General features: G+C 45.6%; 1 long non-coding RNA gene across 1 annotated transcript in view; it reads right to left on the bottom strand.

Moving 5' to 3' along the window:
* Nucleotides 1-20,186: 20,186 nt before the first annotated feature.
* LOC127906351 (uncharacterized) overlaps nt 20,187-24,832 on the bottom strand; it is a 9,977-nt gene continuing 5,331 nt past the window's right edge. The window contains exon 3 of the long non-coding RNA XR_008060953.1: nt 20,187-20,605. This is a non-coding gene — a long non-coding RNA (uncharacterized LOC127906351). The remainder of the gene's footprint in view (nt 20,606-24,832) is intronic.

Raw genomic sequence — 24,832 nt, 5'->3', positions numbered from 1 at the left:
CCAGTCTACCTTTTGATAATGTGTTGAAGAGGCAATGAAAATCATGTAACATTTGTATCATGTCATCCCTAAAGCATGCAAGCATCATTATTTTACTCTGTGTTGACATTTGTACTCGTATTTCATATGAATTATAGATTTGCAAATATGTGTTCAACCTCAAACAAACACTCAATTCTATATGGACAGAGGGCAAGAAACTCTCGAAGGGAATAGCTAAAGAGAAAATCCATCCCCAGAACATTAAAAGTAGAAGACCAAACCATGTTGGATGAGAGAGTAGTTTTGGCTGCCGCACACGACGCAGCAAAAATAAACGACACAGTGAGCTTACGTCAGACTGGCTAGTTCGGGGAGCGTTCAGCAGTGCCCTGTGTGTAGAACGAAAACAGCCTGACCTACAGGAGGCCCGGGACCGGCCCAGCCGCCCAGATATTCAACCCCAGAGCTCTATTGCTTTTCCCTTCAAAGCACCAAAAAGTTTCATGTTTGGTTTGCAAATCTTTTGATGAGTGTCTCTTCAATTATTTTTTGGGCTCACAAAGTCAGACCAATGAGGATTGTTATGTGGTGGTAGATGTTTGATTAACTCACCTGTCTATTATTGGCCAGTTTATTTGGCTTTGGAGTATTTTTGTTGCGGTGAGGGGATGGGGGGAGAAAAGTAACAAACATGGCAAAAATGTGAAGAGAAAGTTTAAAAATGTCACTACTGACTATGATGGGTTGGAGCAATTATAGAAGGAATAGCATTTCATTCCTTTATTGTTCAATGCCACATTAGCAATCTGCAACGTTTGGGAATTGCTGCCAATAGAGGCTGCTCTGGGCAGATGGGCAGGCCCGTAAGAAGGATCCATTGCCACATAAATTCCCTGTTGCCACCAAAAGAGAAAGGAGAAACAACACTAACAGTGGTTTATGGCTGGGCTAGGATGATGCCAAAAGCAACAGTTCATACTTTTTTCCCCCAATCAGACACGTGAGGGATCAATATAGATGTTCTCTCTTTCCCATTATAAAACAGAGGAAATAGATGGTAAGTGGTATGCATGACCATGATACAAAAAACACTGGTCAAAGGTATGTCTTAACAATTCAGATGATTACATTACTGAGGAACTAGGTGGGTAGGTATGTTGGATTGTCAATTTTGCTGTTGTATTGCTGTTGTCTCTCAAAACCATGAGCATCCAAATTATAATGTTCAATGCTTGACTAGATTAAAAAGCCAACATTTTTTGTAAAGCTTTTTACTGACCCCCATTCTTAACCCTCACCTGTCAGAATAATAGATAGCATTTTAATATCCAAAATAGCCTTTGTTTGAGTTTAAATGTGAATGTTTGTATTTCCACATAATTTGTGTATGTAAATGGTTGCTGGAGTCCTGGCAAACAGATGTTGAGGAGGCCACATTCAGATCTGCAGCACCTGCTTATTTAAACAGAGGCCTGTTGATGCCTGGGTCTCGACTGTTTTCTTTCCAGAGGCACCTTGCTGCATCACAGAAGTTGTGGTCCTGTGTGTAGTATGTCCAGCATGTCCCATTATCTATAGATCCCTGAGGACACTTTGAAGGTATGGCCAAGTTAGTGTTTGTTTTTGGGCGAGAAGTCCAGCTATGAGAACCCTGTGATAGAGATGCAATGAGAAAAAAAAGAAAAATAGGATTTACTTTTATGGTGGTATGGTATGCTTTCTTATATCTCATAGCTTAGCTTAAACTACACTTGAATCATTTTGTTATTTTACAACTATAAACTCATAATTCATACCTGTTTAAATTGAAGTATAATGTTTTGGGGGAAAAGATACTCCTTAGCCACATAAACAAATGTACATTGATGTAATAATAATGTCACAGTGAATAGCTGACATGCACCACCTTAAAAAACAAACTATTTAAATCGTTTTGTTCCAAAACGCTATATATCCATTTTCATAAATATTGGTTAATTGACATAAGAAATTATGAAAGAGATTGGTGTGTTTCTTCAGTATCTAATTATGGCATGGGGTTGTTCAATTACAGTATTTGTTTAAAATCAATTGATTGTTTCATTTCAGAGAGACAAATAATCATGATTTGTTTTGCTAAATGTGGTATATATCCTCAGAGAAATACATATCACAGACAAATATACAGGATTCGATCATTCCATTACAGCCAAAACATTTATATACAGTGTTTTGTAAAAAATTTTAAAAAAATTAAAAAATAAAACATTTTCATGCATATCTAAAATCTGTGAAAAAAACATCTGAGAACAGTAATATTTTACACACACATGAAGGTGCCCATAAGCAATCATTTCTGATGAAAAAACACAGATGTACATTTTTTTGTGTGGATATTGCGTTTTGGAAATAAACTCTTCAATTATAGGTTATCCTGATCCCTTTGTTTTCAACAGTGAGATGCTGTGAAAAGCAATCGTTCAACCACAAGTAGCATAATATTATCCAGACCGTTGTCAGACCCCAGCCCAGCAGCATAGCGGCAGCAGCCAGGCACCATAACAAGTGTATCTATTGCAAGCAGACATTTACAGAGACTGCGCTTCATTCTCTGTCCTCAATCTTCACAATTGACTTGTCATGTATTTTCCAGCTAATTAGGTCTTTTAAAATGGGGGCTATGTAAAGCCTGCATTGATCAGAGCATGCTGCTAAATTGACCGTAAATGCTGCCATTCAATCTGGGACAATTACCTCCATATAGCAAGAATTAGGATTCATTAATGATACTTATTGTAAACAGGAGAGTGACGGAAGGGTGACATGTATGTATTCATGTGAGATATCAGCAACCTGTTTCACAGTGGTAAGGTTGACCTTTTCTTCAGGCTCAAAGGCTGAGTTAAATAGAGAGAGGTCAAGGGTGAGAGTGCAATGAGAGGGTGTGGGTGGGACAAAGGCTTCCATACATTTGTTTTTCTTTCTCTGCCTTTTCCCCTATACTAGACACATCTGGTATTTAGAACATCCTCCACATTATTTAAGCAATCAGGCTCGTGGATTATCGTAAATAACACTTGCTTAAGTTCTTAGGCATGACTCCAAGCCTAAGAATATCCTTCCAGCCTTAATTTGGAACCCTAGAACACTGGCTTACCCTTTGACTTTTGACTACCTCAGCTCTCCCATGTCTACCTCAGCTCTCATCCGTCCTACCTCTCCTCTGTCCTACATCAGCTCTCCTCTGTCCTACCCCTCCCCTGTCTCGCTCAACTCTCCCTGTCCTACCTCAGCTCTCCGTCCTACCTCAGCTCTCCTCCATCCTACCGCAGCTCTCCTCCGTCCTACCTCAGCTCTCCTCCGTCCTACCTCAGCCCTCCTCTGTCCTACCTCAGCCCTCCTCTGTCCTACCTCAGCCCTCCTCTGTCCTACCTCAGCCCTCCTCTGTCCTACCTCAGCCCTCCTCTCTCCTACCTCAGCCCTCCTCTGTCCTACCTCAGCCCTCCTCTGACGTACCTCAGCTCTCCTCTGACGTGGTCCTTCTGTAGCTCAGTTGGTAGAGCATGGCCTAACGCCAGGGTAGTGGGTTCGATTCCCGGGACCACCCATACATAGAATGTATGCACACATGACTGTAAGTCGCAGCGTCCGCTAAATGGCATATATTATTATTATTATTACGTACCTCAGCTTTAATGGTTTTGATTGAAGTCATTTTGATGAGGAGGTAGTGGTACCTTGTCTACATGGTGCAACTCATTTGCTAATTGAAAAATAAGGTCTCATGACTGGGAATCCCCATTGCCAATTCACAGTCCTATGTCTACGGGGACATGTATTCTGTCTCACTGCCTCTCTATCTTACATCAGATATTTATAGACTTCAGTCACACATCGACTGAGAACAGAACTGAGCTCCTCAGAAGGAACCAAATCCTTCATCGTAATTCCCTCTGGGAGTCCCATCCTGTTGCTGAAATGTCTTCTGTCAGATCCTCTAAAGGTGAGCAAGAACAAATCTCCAGCCTAATGGCCAGTGAATTAAACCTTCAGGCAGTATAGACAGACAGGGGGTGAATGAAGGAAAATGTAGGCTCTAGCTGAACAGGGAACTCAGGGTAGTCCCAATCCCCCATTCTCTGTTCTCTGTCTAACTCTCCATCACCAGACAGACCAATCCCCAATCAACAGAGACAAACCCTGTGACAGCCTCCCCCTCTCCAGGGGGAGGCTGAGGTAGGTCAGAGAAGGGCTGAGGTAGGTCAGGGGAGAGCAGGGGTAGGGCAGGGGAGAGCTGAAGTAGGATGGAGGCGAGCTGAGGTAGACAGGGGACAAGTAGTCAGGGGAGAGCTGAGGCAGTACAGGGAGAGCTGAGGCAGTACAGGGAGAGCTGAGGTAGTTCAGGGGAGAGCTGAGGTAGTTCAGGGGAGACCTGAGGTAGTTCAGGGGAGACCTGCGGTAGTTCAGGGGAGACCTGAGGTAGTTCAGGGGAGACCTGAGGTAGTTCAGGGGAGACCTGAGGTAGTTCAGGGGAGACCTGAGGTAGTTCAGGGGAGAGCTGAGGTAGTTCAGGGGAGACCTGAGGTAGTTCAGGGGAGACCTGAGGTAGTTCAGGGGAGAGCTGAGGTAGTTCAGGGGAGACCTGAGGTAGTTCAGGGGAGATCTGAGGTAAGGGGAGAGCTGAGGTAGACAGGGAATAGCGGAGGTAGACATGGGGAGAGCTGATGTTGGACAGAGGAGAGCAGAGCTAGCAGGAATTATCCACTTTTTGGTGTAGAGCAATTAAATTATTTTGAAATATAATATACTGTAGTTGCCATTATCCATCAAATGGTTTGATTTTATACCAGAACCACTCAAAGGCCAGCATGATTAAGTAGGCTAAACCGCACCGGGCAGAGAGGAATGGATACCATACATTGATACTCATTCCTGCAGCCTCAGAGGTACATTAAGACAACTAATTGCGTACCCCTGTCTACCTCAGCCTATATGGGTCATTCTACAGAAGCGGGACAGATTGGGCGTTGGAAAATATGGAAATGTAATCCTATTTTTCCCAAACTTTCAGCACGTCTTCCAACAATGTCAGGTAGAGATACAGTTGAAGTCAGAAGTTTACATACACAGGTTGGAGTCACTAAAACTTGTTTTTCAACCACTCCACAAATGTCTTGCTAACAAACTATAGTTTTGGCAAGTCGGTTAGGACATCTACTTTGAGCATGACACAAGTAATTTTTCCAACAATTGTTTACATACTGATTATTTCACTTATAATTCACTGTATCACAATTCCAGTGGGTCAGAAGAGTACATACACTAAGTTGCCTATGTCTTCAAACAGCTTGGAAAATTCCAGAAGATGATGTCATGGCTTTAGAAGCTTCTGGTAGGCTAATTGACATCATTTGAGTCAATTGGAGGTGTACCTGTGGATGTAGTTCAAGGCCTACCTTCAAACTCAGTGCCTCTTTGCTTGGCAACATGGGAAAAGCAAAAGAAATCAGCCAAGACCTCATAATTAAAAATTGTAGACCTCCACAAGTCTGGTTCATCCTTGGGAGCAATTTCCAAATGCCTGTAGGTACCACGTTCATCTGTACGAGCAATAGTACGCAAGTACAAACACCATGGGACCATGCAGCCATCATACCGCTAAGAAAGGAGACACGTCCTGTCTCCTAGAGATGAACGCACTTTGGTGCGAAAAGTGCAAATCAATCCCAGAACAACAGCAAAGGACCTTGTGAAGATGCTGGAGGAAACAGCTACAAAAGTATCCACAGTAAAACGATTCCTATACGGACATAACCTGAAAGGCCGCCATAAAAAAGCCAGACTACGGTTTGCAACTGCATAAGGGGACAAAGATCATACTTTTTGGAGAAATGTCCTATGGTCTGATGAAGCAAAAATGGAACTGTTTGGCCATAATGACCATCGTTATGTTTGGAGGAAAAAGGGGGAAGCTTGCAAGCTGAAGAACACCATCCCTACCATGAAGCACGGGGGTGGCAGCATCATGTTGTGGGGGTGCTTTGCTGCAGGAGGGACTGGTGCCCTTCACAAAATAGATGGCATCATGAGAGATTAAAATTATGTGGATATATTGAAGCAACTTCTCAGACATCAGTCAGGAAGTTAAAGCTTGGTAGCAAATGGTCTTCCAAATGGACAATGACCCCAAGCATACTTCCAAAGTTGTTGCAAAATGGCTTAAGGACAACAAAGTCAAGGTATTGGAGTGGCCATCACAAAGCCCTGACCTCAATCCTATAGAAAATTTGTGGGCAGAACTGAAAAAGCTTGTGGGAGCAAGGAGCCCTAGAAACCTGACTCAGCTACACCAGCTCTGTCAGGAGGAATGGGCCAACATTCACCCAACTTATTGTGGGAAGCTTGGGGAAGACTACCCGAAACGTTTCACTCAAGTTAAACAATATTCTACCAAATACTCATTGAGTGTATGTACCCACTGGGAATGTGATTAAATAAATAAAAGCTGAAATAAATAATTCTCTCTACTATTATGGTATAGCATGATTATCGGCAGGGTAGCCTAGTATTTAGAGTGTTGGACTAGTAACCGGAAGGTTGCAAGTTCAAACCCCCGAGCTGACAAGGTACAAATCTGTCATTCTGCCCCTGAACAGGAACCCACTGTTCCTAGGCCATCATTGAAAATAAGAATTTGTTCTTAACTCACTTGCTTCGTTAAATAAAGGTAAAAAATTTAATTATTCTGACATTTCATATTCTTAAAATGAAAGTGGTGATCCTAACTGACCTAGACAGGGAATTTTTACTAGGATTAAATGTCAGGAATTGTGAAAAACTGACTTTAAATGTGTTTGTACATTTCCGACTTCAACTCACACACTTTATTTGTATTGCATATTGCACATCCTTAAAAACATAGGTACTGGGCTAATAAAGAATACTAGTATAGAACACGAAGGCCCACATACTGTTAAAGCTCCCAATTCACAGCTTTATTGACAACGTTTCGAGTCGAAACGGATCTTCGTCAGGTCTGAAATATTTACCTGAATTCCTTACCACTCCACTAAATGTCACTTCATAAACAGTGAAACAGTTGCATGGTTCTCCCTTTATTGCACAGCAGGGATCATTTTGATTAACGTATTTCAGATTAATTGTACAAATGTTATTTGCATACCAAATTAACAAAATTGTAAAAACTTGATTTTTAACCTGATTTTCAAATCTTTTAAATTGAATTTAGAGAAATATAATTTCTATTGTTCTCTGTAAAATTTGCAATGTTGATTGTATGAATCTGAAACTTGTTGATTGATTGAATTACTTATGCATATAATTAATTATGTTGTTCTATGTTTAAATGATCACTTTACTTATGTTTATTTTGGCAAAATAACAGGCGTTTCGATGTCATGTGTTAATCATAGAGACAAATGGAGGACTTTCGATGGATATAACTCGTTTTAATGTTGACATTGCCATTGATGGCTTCAACCATTTCAACTGGGTTGGGATTCCTATTGTTTGGGAGTGATCAGCCAATGATCAGAGAGCATTGTCTTCTTCAAATTGGGGCGCCTATGATTTGTAAACCACTGACTATAAAGACCAGGACATTGGTCCAAAGATCCAGACCCAGACCAAGTGAGTTGAGACCATAACAAGTTAAAGACTGAATTTATGTGGTCTTGATTTTTTATTTTTTATTTTTTATTTCACCTTTATTTAACCAGGTAGGCTAGTTGAGAACAAGTTCTCATTTGCAACTGCGACCTGGCCAAGATAAAGCATAGCAGTGTGAACAGACAACACAGAGTTACACATGGAGTAAATAATTAGCAAGTCAATAACACAGTAGAAAAAAATGGGCAGTCTATATACAATGTGTGCAAAAGGCATGAGGAGGTAGGCGAATAATACAATTTTGCAGATTAACACTGGAGTGATAAATGATCAGATGGGCATGTACAGGTAGAGATATTGGTGTGCAAAAGAGCAGAAAAGTAAATAAATAAAAACAGTATAAAAACAATATGGGAATGAGGTAGGTGAAAAAGGGTGAGCTATTTACCTATAGACTATGTACAGCTGCAGCGATCGGTTAGCTGCTCGGATAGCTGATGTTTGAAGTTGGTGAGGGAGATAAAAGTCTCCAACTTCAGCGATTTTTGCAATTCGTTCCAGTCACAGGCAGCAGAGTACTGGAACGAAAGGCGGCCAAATGAGGTGTTGGCTTTAGGGATGATCAGTGAGATACACCTGCTGGAGCGCGTGCTACGGATGGGTGTTGCCATCGTGACCAGTGAACTGAGATAAGGCGGAGCTTTACCTAGCATGGACTTGTAGATGACCTGGAGCCAGTGGGTCTGGCGACGAATATGTAGTGAGGGCCAGCCGACTAGAGCATACAAGTCGCAGTGGTGGGTGGTATAAGGTGCTTTAGTGACAAAACGGATGGCACTGTGATAGACTGCATCCAGTTTGCTGAGTAGAGTGTTGGAAGCCATTTTGTAGATGACATCGCCGAAGTCGAGGATCGGTAGGATAGTCAGTTTTACTAGGGTAAGCTTGGCAGCGTGAGTGAAGGAGGCTTTGTTGCGGAATAGAAAGCCGACTCTGGATTTGATTTTTGATTGGAGATGTTTGATGTGAGTCTGGAAGGAGAGTTTCCAGTCTAGCCAGACACCTAGGTACTTATAGATGTCCACATATTCAAGGTTGGAACCATCCAGGGTGGTGATGCTAGTCGGGCATGCGGGTGCAGGCAGCGATCGGTTGAAAAGCATGCATTTGGTTTTACTCGCGTTTAAGAGCAGTTGGAGGCCACGGAAGGAGTGCTGTATGGCATTGAAGCTCGTTTGGAGGTTTGATAGCACAGTGTCCAATGACGGGCCGAAAGTATATAGAATGGTGTCGTCTGCGTAGAGGTGGATCAGGGAATCGCCCGCAGCAAGAGCAACATCATTGATATATACAGAGAAAAGAGTCGGCCCGAGAATTGAACCCTGTGGCACCCCCATAGAGACTGCCAGAGGACCGGACAGCATGCCCTCTGATTTGACACACTGAACTCTGTCTGCAAAGTAATTGGTGAACCAGGCAAGGCAGTCATCCGAAAAACCGAGGCTGTTGAGTCTGCCGATAAGAATTTGGTGATTGACAGAGTCGAAAGCCTTGGCGAGGTCGATGAAGACGGCTGCATAGTACTGTCTTTTATCGATGGCGGTTATGATATCATTTAGTACCTTGAGTGTGGCTGAGGTGCACCCGTGACCGGCTCGGAAACCAGATTGCACAGCGGAGAAGGTACGGTGGGATTCGAGATGGTCAGTGACCTGTTTGTTGACTTGGCTTTCGAAGACCTTAGATAGGCAGGGCAGGATGGATATAGGTCTATAGCAGTTTGGGTCCAGGGTGTCTCCCCCTTTGAAGAGGGGGATGACTGCGGCAGCTTTCCAATCCTTGGGGATCTCAGACGATATGAAAGAGAGGTTGAACAGGCTGGTAATAGGAGTTGCGACAATGGCGGCAGATAGTTTCAGAAATAGCGGGTCCAGATTGTCAAGCCCAGCTGATTTGTACGGGTCCAGGTTTTGCAGCTCTTTCAGAACATCTGCTATCTGGATTTGGGTAAAGGAGAACCTGGAGAGGCTTGGGTGAGGAACTACGGGGGGGCGGAGCTGTTGGCCGAGGTTGGAGTAGCCAGGCGGAAGGCATGGCCAGCCGTTGAGAAGTGCTTATTGAAGTTTTCGATAATCATGGATTTATCGGTGGAGACCGTGTTTCCTAGCCTCAGTGCAGTGGGCAGCTGGGAGGAGGTGCTCTTGTTCTCCATGGACTTCACAGTGTCCCAGAACTTTTTGGAGTTGGAGCTACAGGATGCAAACTTCTGCCTGAAGAAGCTGGCCTTAGCTTTCCTGACTGACTGCGTGTATTGGTTCCTGACTTCCCTGAACAGTTGCATATCACGGGGCTATTCGATGCTATTGCAGTCCGCCACAGGATGTTTTTGTGCTGGTCGAGGGCAGTCAGGTCTGGAGTGAACCAAGGGCTGTATCTGTTCTTGGTTCTGCATTTTTGAACGGAGCATGCTTATCCAAAATGGTGAGGAAGTTACTTTTAAAGAATGACCAGGCATCCTCAACTGACGGGATGAGGTCAATGTCCTTCCAGGATACACGGGCCAGGTCGATTAGAAAGGCCTGCTCACAGAAGTGTTTTAGGGAGCGTTTGACAGTGATGAGGGGTGGTCGTTTGACTGCGGCTCCGTGGCGGATACAGGCAATGAGGCAGTGATCACTGAGATCCTGGTTGAAGACAGCGGAGGTATATTTGGAGGGCCAGTTGGTCAGGATGACGTCTATGAGGGTGCCCTTGTTTACAGAGTTAGGGTTGTACCTGGTGGGTTCCTTGATGATTTGCGTGAGATTGAGGGCATCTAGCTTAGATTGTAGGACTGCCGGGGTGTTAAGCATATCCCAGTTTAGGTCACCTAACAGAACAAACTCTGAAGCTAGATGAGGGGCGATCAATTCACAAATGGTGTCCAGGGCACAGCTGGGAGCTGACGGGGGTCGGTAGCAGGCGGCAACAGTGAGAGACTTGTTTCTGGAGAGAGTAATTTTCAAAATTAGTAGTTCAAACTGTTTGGGTATGGACCTGGAAAGTATGACATTACTTTGCAGGCTATCTCTGCAGTAGACTGCGACTCCGCCCCCTTTGGCAGTTCTATCTTGACGGAAGATGTTATAGTTGGGTATGGAAATCTCTGAATTTTTGGTGGCCTTCCTGAGCCAGGATTCAGACACGGCAAGGACATCAGGGTTAGCAGAGTGTGCTAAAGCAGTGAGTAAAACAAACTTAGGGAGGAGGCTTCTGATGTTGACATGCATAAAACCAAGACTTTTTCGATCACAGAAGTCAACAAATGAGGGTACCTGGGGACATGCAGGGCCTGGGTTTACCTCCACATCACCCGCGGAACAGAGAAGGAGTAGTATGAGGGTGCGGCTAAAGGCTATCAAAACTGGTCGCCTAGAGCGTTGGGGGCAGAGGATAAGAGGAGCAGGTTTCTGGGCATGGTAGAATATATTCAGGGCATAATGCGCAGACAGGGGTATGGTGGGGTGCGGGTACAGCGGAGGTAAGCCCAGGCACTGGGTGATGATGAGAGAGGTTGTATCTCTGGACATGCTGGTTGTAATGGGTGAGGTCACCGCATGTGTGGGGGTGGGACAAAGGAGGTAACAGGGGTATGCAGAGTGGATCTAGGGGCTCCATTGTGAACTAAAACAATGATAACTAACCTGAACAACAGTATACAAGGCATATTGACATTTGGGAGAGACATACAGCGAGGCATACAGTAATCACAGGTGTTGAATTGGGAAAGCTAGCTAAAAACAGTAGGCGAGGCTAATCAGCTAGCACAACAAACAGCAGGTAAAATGGCGTTGACTAGGCAACTGGGCCGACAGATAAAACAAACAAGCAGAATGGAGTACCGTGATTAATGGACAGTCCAGCGTGCGTCAGCTATGTAGCCAAGAGATCAGTGTCCAGGGGGCAGCGGTGGATGGGCAGGGAAGCTGGGCTGGCGAGTGTTATCCAGGTTTTTTTTTTTTTTTTTTTTTTAACTAACAATGACTAAATAGCTTGTAGCTAGAGTCCTGGGGTGTCATTTCAGCTAAACCTAGGGTATTGCTGTAGCTTCATTCACCTCAGTCTTTAGGGGACTTCTACAAACACATGCCATACAAGAACTAGCTGCTATGCATTAGCTCCATCGGAACTAAAACTCTAGTTTAGTTTCATGTCAAGTCAAACAGCAGTTAACTAGCCAAAGCAATCTACTACAGCCATCTTTATATCGACGAGGGGGCTACATTTTGGGGGTTCTTGCATTGGAACTATATTGAATTCTGCTTATATAATCACGCTATAGCACAATAAATATAAAGTTCAAATGCTGAGACTCAAAGATCATTGAGTGCTTTTGAAATCTGTAGCCAATAGACCGTGCCCTACAGCTAGGCCATTTTGGTTATGAATATACGCTACAAGATAGTTAGGGCAATTCACCTATTATAAACAGCTGTAAATGCAGCCGTACGCGCAGTTGTAAACAGAAAGAATGGAAACTAAATGCTGAAAGTAGAAGCCTAGTTATTCAAGCATGCAAAGAAAAATACTGAATAGCAGTTTGACTTAGAATACCGACACAACTGCCTAGTAAAGAAGTAGACCTAGTAAACACAATATCAGATCAATATAGGCATGACAATCTATATTTAGGCTAGTTACAGTGGCTTGCGAAAGTATTTTCCTATTTTGTTGCCTTACAACCTGGAATTAAAATGGATTGGGGGGGGGGGGTTGTATCATTTGATTTACACAACATGCCTACCACTTTGAAGATGCAAAATATTTTTATTGTGAAACAAACAAGAAATAAGACAAAAAACAGAAAACTTTAGCCTGCATAATTATTCCCCCCCCAAAGTCAATACTTTGTAGAGCCACCTTTTGCAGCAATTACAGCTGCAAGTCTCTATAAGCTTGGCACATCTAGCCACTGGGATTTTTGACCATTCTTCAAGACAAAACTGCCCCAGCTCCTTCAAGTTGGATGGGTTCCGCTTGTGTACAGCACATTTTTTAAAATGTTTTATTTATTTTCCTAGGCAAGTCAGTTAAGAACAAATTCTTATTTTCAATGACAGCTTAGGGACAGTGGGTTAACTGCCTTGTTCAGGGGCAGAATGACAGATTTTGACATGGTCAGCTCTGGGATTCAATCTTGCAACCTTTCAGTTACTAGTCCAACACTCTAACCACTAGGCTACCTGCCGCCCTAATATTTAAGTCTCATCTGACCAGAGTACCTTCTTCCAAATGTTTGGGGAGTCTCCCACATGCCTTCTGATGAACACCAAATGTGTTTGTTTATTTTTTCTTTAAGCAATGGCTTTTTTCTTGCCACTCTTCCGTAAAGCCCAGCTCTGTGGAGTGTATTGCTTAAAGTGGTCCTATGGACAGATACTCCAATCTCCGCTGTGGAGCTTTGCAGCTCCTTCAGGGTTATCTTTGGTCTCTTTGTTCCCTCTCTGATTAATGCCCTCCTTGCCTGGTCCGTGAGTGTTGGTGGGCGGCCCTCTCTTGGCAAGTTTGTTTTGGTGCCATATTCTTTCCATTGTTTAATAAGAGATTTAATGGTGCTCCGTGGGATGTTCAAAGTTTCTGATATTTAAAAAAAAAACAACCCCGATCTGTACTTCTACACAACTATGTCCCTGACCTGTTTGGAGAGCTCCTTGGTCTTCATGGTGCCGCTTTCTTGGTGGTGCCCTTTGCTTACAGGTGTTGCAGACTCCGGGGCCTTTCAGAACAGGTGTATATATAATGAGATCATGTGACACTTAGATTGCACACAGGTGGACTTTATTTCACTAATTATGTGACTACTGAAGGTAATTGGTTGCACCAGATATTATTTAGGGGCTACATAGCAAAGGGGGTGAATACATATGCACGCACCACTTTTCCGGTTTTTTTTTGTTCGTTGATTTTTTTAAACAAAATATTTTTTTCATTTTACTTTGGACTGTGTTGTGTATGTCCATTACATGACATAGAAATACAAATCAATTTAAATTACAAGTTGTAATGCCCCAAAATAGGAAAAACACCAAGGGGGATGAATACTTTTGCAAGGCACTGTACATTAACATTAAACAAATGCAGTAAACAAAAGGTGAATGGAGATCCAAATAACCAAAACATAGCCTACAGCCTACTACAGAGATGCAGCCATGCACAGCTGTCAAATAAATAGGCTTATAAGGCCCACATCAGCAATACATTGTGATATGTCACAATGCACTTTTGTGAATCAAATTTAACCCACGCAATCATGGAAGCAATGCCAGCCTACCATAAACACATTTCAATACTTACAGTTCAATTTACAGCCATGAAAACCAATAGGCTACCAAGAAAACCATACTAGCATCTGCAGTAACCGAGTGTTCCAGCCACTCTCTTCCTATGAACCAATTGCCATTAAATTAACATTTTGGACAGAACCTGCGGTTAGGATAGGATTCTAGTCTATTCTGGGCTGGCTCCTGTGTTCCAAGATCATCAGGAAAAGTCGGAAATGGAGGCAGCTGTGGAGCCATTATCCTTGCGGCATTGGTGGAAGGGTGGGTAGGCTCTGCACACGGAACTAGTTAGAGCTTGGCAGCATCATCGCTGCTGGGCTTGGCTGCGGCCTCTGTGGTTTAATGTTGCTGCTGATGCTTATCGCTCTCCTTCTCCTATGTCTGGGTACTTTGGCGAAACCAATTTATGATATCCATCATGGCAGATTAGCTGGTTTGAGCTAGCTAAATATGCAAACACTAATGTTTTTTTACAGATAGCTAGCTAAAAGTGAAGCAGCTTCAATGGTACATTTTACCCCGCCCTTATAAATTCTAAACAAATAAGCGTTTTTTCCTGCTTTTTATGGAAATCCAAAGGACTCATACCTCACCACCCAGTGACTTTCCGTAGCCCCCCCGAACCACCTCGCGGTGTGCCCTGTCCATTGTGCTGACACAGCGCAGCGGAGATACAGATGTTTTTTGCGCCTTCCTTTCACTCAATCGTTTTACCTTTTTTTTTTGCAATTTCTATATATGGACATAAAACTAAAACTGAAAGGAATAAAGTTTGAACTCCCCCTCAAGCCCCCTCGTGGAACTGGGCCCAACGTTACCTCTGCAATGTGTTGATGAAAAAGTCCCACTGTTCCCTACAGCTGCGTCGATGTGCTCTCCACAGAGAGGAAGAGGCAAAGCGAGAGGTTTCAATCGTGCCAAAATCTGTCCAAAAATGCCCAATGTGTTTCTTTTATGAGCTTATTTTGACCAAAGCTTGCCACCTTCCTTCCCACCTTTGGGACAACGACTCCCATTGTTAGGGCATCATTATCTCGTCATTATATACAGAGCATCTCATAATTATATAAGGACCTCTGCTCTCAATAAAGCCAGCCAGCCATACAAAAAGCCTTCCCTTCCGCTCCCAGATGTCCACATTGGTCCTACAGTCAGCATTCATTTGCCTTTTAGTAGAGATTGGAATGGTTTTAATAGCCTATTTTACATTTTTGGTGTTGAGCTAGGGCAAGGTTTCCCAAACTCAGTCCTGGAGCCCCCCTGGGTGCACATTTGTTTTTTTCCATAGCTCTACACAGCTGATTGAAATAATCAAAGCTTTATGATGAGTTGGTTATCTGAATCAGCTGTGGAGTGCTAGGGCAAAAACACTAAACGTGCACCCATGGCAGAGGAGGCTGGTGGGAGGAGCTATAGGAGGACAGGCTCATTGTAATGGCTGGAATGGAATAAATTGAATGGTATCAAACACATCAAACATATGGAAACCACATTTGACCAAGTTCCATTTATTCCATTTCAGCCATTACAATGATCCCATCGTCCTATAGGTCCTCACACCAACCTCCTCTAACCCAGGAGGCTCCAGCCTGCTCTGACCCAGTGGGGGCCCCAGGACCGAGTTTGGGAAACCATGAGCTAAATTCATGCCCCTGCAAGAGTCCATGGGCCCTTTCTTCAATTGTAAGAAACTCAAGTATCCTAGAGTTAACTTGAGTACAGTACAACACAGTACAGTAGAGTACAGTACAGTAGAGTAGGATACAGCACAGCACAGCACAGTACTGTGCTGAGCTTTTCGGAAAATCTGACCACGACTCCATTTTGTTGCTTCCAGCCTAGAGACAGAGACTAAAACAAGAAGCTCCCACGCTCAGGTCTGTTCAACGCTGGTCCGACCAATCTGATTCCACACTCCAAGACTGCTTCCATCACGTGGATCGGAATATGTTCCGCATTGCGTCCAACAACAACATTGATGAATACGCTGATTCGGTGAGCGAGTTCATTAGAAAGTGCATTGACAATGTTATTCCCACAGCAACGATTAAAACATTCCCAAACCAGAAACCGTGGATTGATGGCAGCATTCGCTCGAAACTGAAAGGACAAACCACTGTTTTTAATTAGGGCAAGGTGACCGGAAACATGACCAAATACAAACAGTGTAGCTATTCCAAGGCAATCAAACAAGCTAAGCGTGAGTATAGAGACAAAGTAGAATCGTAATTCAACGGCTCAGACACAAGAGGTATGTGGCAGGGTCTACAGCTAATCACGGATTACAAAATGAAAACCAGCCCCATCGCAGACCAGGATGTCTTGCTCCCAGACAGACTAAATAACTTTTTTGTCCGCTTTGAGGACAAAACAGTGCCACTGACACGGCCCGCTACCAAAACCTGCGGACTCTCCTTCGCTTAAAACATTTAAGCGTATTAACCCTCGCAAGGCTGCAGGCCCAGACGGCATCCCCAGCCACGTCCTCAGAGCATGCGCAGACAAGCTGGCTGGTGTGTTTACGGACATATTCAATCAATCCTTATCCCAGTCTGCTGTTCCCACATGCTTCAAGAGGGCCACCATTGTTCCAGTTCCCAAGAAAGCTAAGGTAACTGAGCTAAACGGCTACTGCCCCGTAGCACTCACTTCCGTCATCATGAAGTGCTTTGAGAGACTAGTCAAGGACCCATATCACCTCCACCCTACCTGACACCCTAGATCCACTCCAATTTGCTTACCGCCCCAATAGGTCCACAGACGACGCAATCACAACCACACTGCACACTGCCCTAACCCATCTGGACAAGAGGAATACCTATGTGAGAATGCTGTTCATCGACTACAGCTCAGAATTTAACACCATAGTACCCTCCAAACTCGTCATCAAGATTGAGACCTTGGGTCTCGACCCCGCCCTGTGCAACTTGATACTGGACTTCCTGACGGGCCGCCCCCAGGTGGTGAGGGTAGGTAACAACATCTCCACCCCGCTGATCACAACGCATCACCGGGGGCAAACTACCTGCCCTCCAGGACACCTACACCACCCGATGTCACAGGAAGGCCATAAAGATCATCAAGGACAACAACCACCCAAGCCACTGCCTGTTCACCCCACTATCATCTCCACCCCGCTGATCACAACGCATCACCGGGGGCAAACTACCTGCCCTCCAGGACACCTACACCACCCGATGTCACAGGAAGGCCATAAAGATCATCAAGGACAACAACCACCCAAGCCACTGCCAGAAGGCGAGGTCAGTACAGGTGAATCAAAGCGGCAGCGTAGCCTAGTGGTTAGAGCATTGGACTAATAACCGGAAGGTTGCGAGTTCAAACCCCCGAGCTGACAGGGTACAAATCTGTCGTTCTGCCCCTGAACAGGCAGTTAACCCACTGTTCCCAGGCCGTCATTGAAAATAAGAATGTGTTCTTAACTGACTTGCCTGGTTAAATAAAAAAAATAATAAAAAAATTAAAAGCAGGGACCGAGAGAATGAAAAACAGCTTCTATCTCAAGGCCATCAGACTTTTAAACAGCCACCACTAACATTTAAAATATATATATATATTTCACCTTTATTTAACCAGGTAGGCAAGTTGAGAACAAGTTCTCATTTGCAACTGCGACCTGGCCAAGATAAAGCATAGCAGTGTGAACAGACAACACAGAGTTACACATGGAGTAAACAATTAACAAGTCAATAACACAGTAGAAAAAAAGGGGAGTCTATATACAATGTGTGCAAAAGGCATGAGGAGGTAGGCGAACAATTACAATTTTGCAGATTAACACTGGAGTGATAAATGACCAGATGGTCATGTACAGGTAGAGATATTGGTGTGCAAAAGAGCAGAAAAGTAAATAAATAAAAACAGTGTGGGGATGAGGTAGGTGAAAATGGGTGGGCTATTTACCAATAGACTATGTACAGCTGCAGCGATCGGTTAGCTGCTCAGATAGCAGATGTTTGAAGTTGGTGAGGGAGATAAAAGTCTCCAACTTCAGCGATTTTTGCAATTCGTTCCAGTCACAGGCAGCAGAGTACTGGAACGAAAGGCGGCCAAATGAGGTGTTGGCTTTAGGGATGATCAGTGAGATACACCTGCTGGAGCGCGTGCTACGGATGGGTGTTGCCATTGTGACCAGTGAACTGAGATAAGGTGGAGCTTTACCTAGCATAGACTTGTAGATGACCTGGAGCCAGTGGGTCTGGCGACGAATATGTAGCGAGGGCCAGCCGACTAGAGCATACAAGTCGCAGTGGTGGGTGGTATAAGGTGCTTTAGTGACAAAACGGATGGCACTGTGATAAACTGCATCCAGTTTGCTGAGTAGAGTGTTGGAAGCAATTTTGTAGATGACATCACCGAAGTCGAGGATCGGTAGGATAGTCAGTTTTACTAGGGTAAGCTTGGCGGCGTGAGTGAAGGAGGCTTTGTTACGGAATAGAAAGCCGACTCTTGATTTGATTTTCGATTGGAGATGTTTGATATGAGTCTGGAAGGAGAGTTTGCAGTCTAGCCAGACACCTAGGTACTTATAGATGTCCACATATTCAAGGTCGGAACCATCCAGGGTGGTGATGCTAGTCGGGCATGCGGGTGCAGGCAGCGATCGGTTGAAAAGCATGCATTTGGTTTTACTAGCGTTTAAGAGCAGTTGGAGGCCACGGAAGGAGTGTTGTATGGCATTGAAGCTCGTTTGAGGTTAGATAGCACAGTGTCCAATGATGGGCCGAAAGTATATAGAATGGTGTCGTCTGCGTAGAGGTGGATCAGGGAATCGCCCGCAGCAAGAGCAACATCATTGATATATACACAGAAAAGAGTCGGCCCGAGAATTGAACCCTGTGGCACCCCCATAGAGACTGCCAGAGGACCGGACAGCATGCCCTCCGATTTGACACACTGAACTCTGTTTGCAAAGTAATTAGTGAACCAGGCAAGGCAGTCATCCGAAAAACCGAGGCTACCGAGTCTGCCGATAAGAATATGGTGATTGACAGAGTCAAAAGCCTTGGCAAGGTCGATGAAGACGGCTGCACAGTACTGTCTTTTATCGATGGCGGTTATGATATCGTTTAGTACCTTGAGTGTGCCTGAGGTGCACCCGTGACCGGCTCGGAAACCAGATTGCACAGCGGAGAAGGTACGGTGGGATTCAAGATGGTCAGTGACCTGTTTGTTGACTTGGCTTTCGAAGACCTTAGATAGGCAGGGCAGGATGGATATAGGTCTGAGCGAACCATTACCTCATACGTGAAGAAATGGCTGGGTGTCCCACGATGCCTGAGTAACATCGGCCTCTATGGCAAAGGGGTCCTTGAACTACCTCTTACAAGTCTAACGGAGGAGTACAAGTGCTCTAAAGTAAGACTTCAGATGACATTGAAGGACTCCAAAGACCAGACCATTAGCAAGGCTGCACCTCTTCTACAAACTGGACGGAAATGGACATCATCCAAGGCTGTGCAGCAAGCAACATCAGCCCTGAGACACCAAGACATTGTGGGGAATATCCAGCATGGAAGAGGAGGCTTTGGCCTGGCAGCAAGCAAACCAACGTTCCATAAGGCAACAACATCTGAACGCAGGAAACTGGTGGTCGAGGAGGTGCGCAGACAGGAGGAGACTGCAAGAAGTGCAAAGGCTGTCTCTCTTGCTAAACAAGGGCAATGGACGCGGTGGGAAGGCCTGGAGAGGAGAAAGATCAACTGGAGTGAGCTTTGGCAAATGGAGGCAAGCAACATCAGCTTCATCATAAGAGCTGTTTATGATGTGCTTCCATCACCAAAAAATCTACATCAATGGTATGGCGAGGACTCGACCTGCCCCCTCTGCCCAGCTCCAGCGACTCTCAGGCATATAATGACAGGTTGCAAGACCAGCCTCTCACAAGGCCGCTACACCTGGAGGCACAATCAGGTCCTCAAGAGCCTGGCTGTAGCACTTGAGACCAAGAGGAGTGCAACCAATTCATTACCTCCAAAAACAAGCAATCCCGTCAAAACAACAACATTCATCCGGGAGGGACAGAAAAGGCCCAAGTATCCTCCTACAAAGCCAGAAACTGGACACCTAGCCATGGCCCGGGACTGGAAGATGCTTGTCGATATTGGCCAGCAACTCATTTTTCCACCTGAGATTGCTTCTACCAACCTTAGGCCAGACATGGTACTCTGGTCCCCTTCACGAAAGGCTGTGTACATCATAGAGCTCACAGTCCCATGGGAAAACTCTGTTGAAGAGGCCTACGAGCGTAAACTGCGTTACACAGAGTTGGCAGCAGACGCAACTCAGCGTGGCTGGAATGCAAAGGTCTGGCCAGTTGAAGTGGGATGCAGAGGATTCGTGGCTTCTTCCATCATCAGGTTGCTGAAAGAACTTGGAATCCATGGACAGGCTCTGCGGCAGACCGTCAGAGCAGTTTCTCAAGCAGCTGAAAGAAGCAGCCAGTGGATCTGGATCAAACGGAAGGACCCTTGCTGGGCTATAACTTCATGACCCCCCACCCCCACCTGAGAACCCAATTCAGATCCCTCCAACTTGAGGAGGGCATATGAGGTATGCGGTCAGCTGTATGGCTGGCTCAGGGAAGAGGACGCCCCTGCCTTGCATAGTCCCGTGGGACATCTTAATTGGGCATGGGACACAAGCTAAGGCTTGATTACCCTTTAGCTGGCCACCTTTGATGAGGGTGTTTAGTGATTAAAGGCCGAAACACCCACTGATTCAAGGCACACTACTGAGGATGTGTCCCAGAAATTGACATCTTACCCCAGTCTAAGAAATAAACCTCCCATGCCACTCTGTCAACATCACGGCAAATCTCATGTGAGTGCATTCCATCTATTGGCACAATGGACAGTTTTTAACATCTCGTCCCGTGTTTTATGATTCTGATCATCTGGACCAGTCCAGTGACTGCTGTGAAAGGACAGCTGACAACATAGGAAAGTCTGTGTGACAGCTTGGAGAGACAGCTGACCGGAGGGAATAGACCCCACTGGGGCTGTCATGGGCTAGCTACCCATGTTGGCAGTCTCCGACGCTGTTTCAGTATGTTGGAGACACCCGCTAAGTGCTACTGAAAGTCAACAAAGGAACATACCCCTAGAGCCTGCGAGAGCTGGGGCGCAAGATGGCTCAACGACTGATCACATGGTTACGGACCCAGGAACGGAAACGACTACGAGTAGGAACACAGCACATGAGACAACCATAACAGCAGCAGGACACACACTTCAGGTGTGCAGCTGTGGTTGGGAGAGAGTAACATCGGCAAGGGGGTTAAGGATCCATCAAGGGAGGAAAAGGTGCTTGGGAGAGCAGAGACAGGGACCTCGCATTGACCAGTACTTCTTACGAAGCAGCCAGTCAAATCAGTCGAATGAAGCACAGCGACGGGACGCAAACCAAAGTTCGCAGAGCATCAGCACCCCTGTAACTGAGGAGGATAACACAAGCACAGAAATGCCGGTGGATGAACTCACCCAACCACAGAAACCTCTAAAGAGGAAAAGATCAAAGGGCACAGACCGAGTGTGAAGTGGCCCAAAGCTGTTGAAAAGAGAGAGTGGGAAACAATCAACAACGACCTGACAAAATCTTGGAACAACAGGTAGGAACAGCAGAGAAAAAGCTTGAAAGGATGGGAGACATTATCTACCACTACGGAGAAGAGCGCTTTGGAGTAAACGAAAGGAGAAGTGGCAAGACACCACCCCGCCAGCCAAATCTAGGAGACAGCAGGAGATCGAGATACTTGTCAGAGAGAAGGCAGCTGAGGAAGCAGTGGAAGAAGGCCTCTGATGCAGAGAGAGAAGGTCTCATGCTACTCCAAGCAGACATTAAATGTCGGCTGGCAACCTTGCGAAGAGCGGAAAACTTAAGGAAACTTCGTAGGAAGAAGGTACACTCAAGAACACGGTTCTATAAAAACCCCTTTAAGTTTGTCAAAGATCTCTTCGCAAAGGAAAAGTGCGGAATCCTAAAACTCCAAAGCCTGAACTGGAAGAACATCTGGAAAATGTCCACCAGGACATGAAAAGGCATGAGCAGATAGTCATCCCACATGACATCCCACCTATTCAACCACCAGAATTCAATCTGGACACTGACCCTCCAAAATGGAGGGAAGTAGAGAACGTTGTCCGAAGAGCAAGAGCGGCCTCTGCTCCTGGGCCTAATGGAGTACCATACAAGCTCTACAAGAACGCCCCGGATGTTCTACGCTTTCTTTGGAGGCTCATGAGGATAGTGTGGCAGAAGGAAATAATACCAAAGGCATGGCGAAGGGCTGGTGGTGTGCTAATCCCGAAAGAGAAGGATGCGACAGACATCAGTCAATTCCGACCAATCTCCCTTCTCAACGTCGAAGGAAGATCTTTTTCAGTATAATAGCACAGAGGCTGTCCACTTATCTGGAAAGGAACAAGTACATTGATACATCTGTACAGAAAGCAGGCATTCCTGGTTTCTCTGGTTGCCTGGAACATACTAGTATGATTTGGCACCAGATCCAAACAGCTAAGAAGGACAAGAGAGACCTCTATGTCATCTTCCTCGACCTGGCCAATGCCTTTGGCTCAGTTCCCCATGAACTCCTCTGGGAATCCTTCAACATTTTCCACGTACCAGAACCCATCACTACACTGGTAAAGGCCTATTTCCAAGACCTGCAATTGTGTTTCACAACACCTGACTTCACAACAACATGGCAGCGCTTGGAAGTAGGCATAATGGCAGGCTGTACAATTTCTCCTCTGGCCTTCACTATGGCCATGGAAGTCATCATCAGGGCATCGAGATGGGTGGTCGGCGGTGAGAGAACTAAGGAAGGGCTCCGTCTCCCACCTATCCGAGCATACATGGATGACATGACTATACTGACCACCACTGCAGCATGCACCAGGCGGCTACTTGCAAAACTGCAGGATAACATCAAGTGGGCCCGGATGAAAATCAAGCCAAGCAAATCTCGAAGCATCTCCATAGTCAAGGGACAGCTTAAAGATGTGAGGTTCTGCATTGGAGATGACCCGATACCAACGGTATCTGAGCAACCCATCAAGAGCCTGGGTAGATGGTACAACGAAAGCCTCCGGGATAAAGATCAAGTGCAGCAAGTAAGGCAGGACATCGCCAACGGTCTTGAGAACATCAACAAGACCCTACTGCCTGGGAGGCTCAAGCTTTGGTGCCTACAGTTTGGACTTCTCCCCCGGGTAATGTGGCCACTCACCGTCTATGAGGTCCCATTAACAACAGTGGAGAAGATGGAGCGAACCATTACCTCATACGTGAAGAAATGGCTGGGTGTCCCACGATGCCTGAGTAACATCGGCCTCTATGGCAAAGGGGTCCTTGAACTACCTCTTACAAGTCTAACGGAGGAGTACAAGTGCTCTAAAGTAAGACTTCAGATGACATTGAAGGACTCCAAAGACCAGACCATTAGCAAGGCTGCACCTCTTCTACAAACTGGACGGAAATGGACATCATCCAAGGCTGTGCAGCAAGCAACATCAGCCCTGAGACACCAAGACATTGTGGGGAATATCCAGCATGGAAGAGGAGGCTTTGGCCTGGCAGCAAGCAAACCAACGTTCCATAAGGCAACAACATCTGAACGCAGGAAACTGGTGGTCGAGGAGGTGCGCAGACAGGAGGAGACTGCAAGAAGTGCAAAGGCTGTCTCTCTTGCTAAACAAGGGCAATGGACGCGGTGGGAAGGCCTGGAGAGGAGAAAGATCAACTGGAGTGAGCTTTGGCAAATGGAGGCAAGCAACATCAGCTTCATCATAAGAGCTGTTTATGATGTGCTTCCATCACCAAAAATCTACATCAATGGTATGGCGAGGACTCGACCTGCCCCCTCTGCCCAGCTCCAGCGACTCTCAGGCATATAATGACAGGTTGCAAGACCAGCCTCTCACAAGGCCGCTACACCTGGAGGCACAATCAGGTCCTCAAGAGCCTGGCTGTAGCACTTGAGACCAAGAGGAGTGCAACCAATTCATTACCTCAAAAACAAGCAATCCCGTCAAAACAACAACATTCATCCGGGAGGGACAGAAAAGGCCCAAGTATCCTCCTACAAAGCCAGAAACTGGACACCTAGCCATGGCCCGGGACTGGAAGATGCTTGTCGATATTGGCCAGCAACTCATTTTTCCACCTGAGATTGCTTCTACCAACCTTAGGCCAGACATGGTACTCTGGTCCCCTTCACGAAAGGCTGTGTACATCATAGAGCTCACAGTCCCATGGGAAAACTCTGTTGAAGAGGCCTACGAGCGTAAGAAACTGCGTTACACAGAGTTGGCAGCAGACGCAACTCAGCGTGGCTGGAATGCAAAGGTCTGGCCAGTTGAAGTGGGATGCAGAGGATTCGTGGCTTCTTCCATCATCAGGTTGCTGAAAGAACTTGGAATCCATGGACAGGCTCTGCGGCAGACCCGTCAGAGCAGTTTCTCAAGCAGCTGAAAGAAGCAGCCAGTGGATCTGGATCAAACGGAAGGACCCTTGCTGGGCTATAACTTCATGACCCCCACCCCCACCTGAGAACCCAATTCAGATCCCTCCAACTTGAGGAGGGCATATGAGGTATGCGGTCAGCTGTATGGCTGGCTCAGGGAAGAGGACGCCCCTGCCTTGCATAGTCCCGTGGGACATCTTAATTGGGCATGGGACACAAGCTAAGGCTTGATTACCCTTTAGCTGGCCACCTTTGATGAGGGTGTTTAGTGATTAAAGGCCGAAACACCCACTGATTCGAAGGCACACTACTGAGGATGTGTCCCAGAAATTGACATCTTACCCCAGTCTAAGAAATAAACCTCCCATGCCACTCTGTCAACATCACGGCAAATCTCATGTGAGTGCATTCCATCTATTGGCACAATGGACAG

The sequence above is a fragment of the Oncorhynchus keta genome, chromosome 12 (assembly GCF_023373465.1).
Source record: "Oncorhynchus keta strain PuntledgeMale-10-30-2019 chromosome 12, Oket_V2, whole genome shotgun sequence".
Taxonomy (NCBI): domain Eukaryota; kingdom Metazoa; phylum Chordata; class Actinopteri; order Salmoniformes; family Salmonidae; genus Oncorhynchus; species Oncorhynchus keta.
Note: the sequence above shows the minus strand (reverse complement) of the source record. Positions and strands in the feature narration are given on the sequence as shown.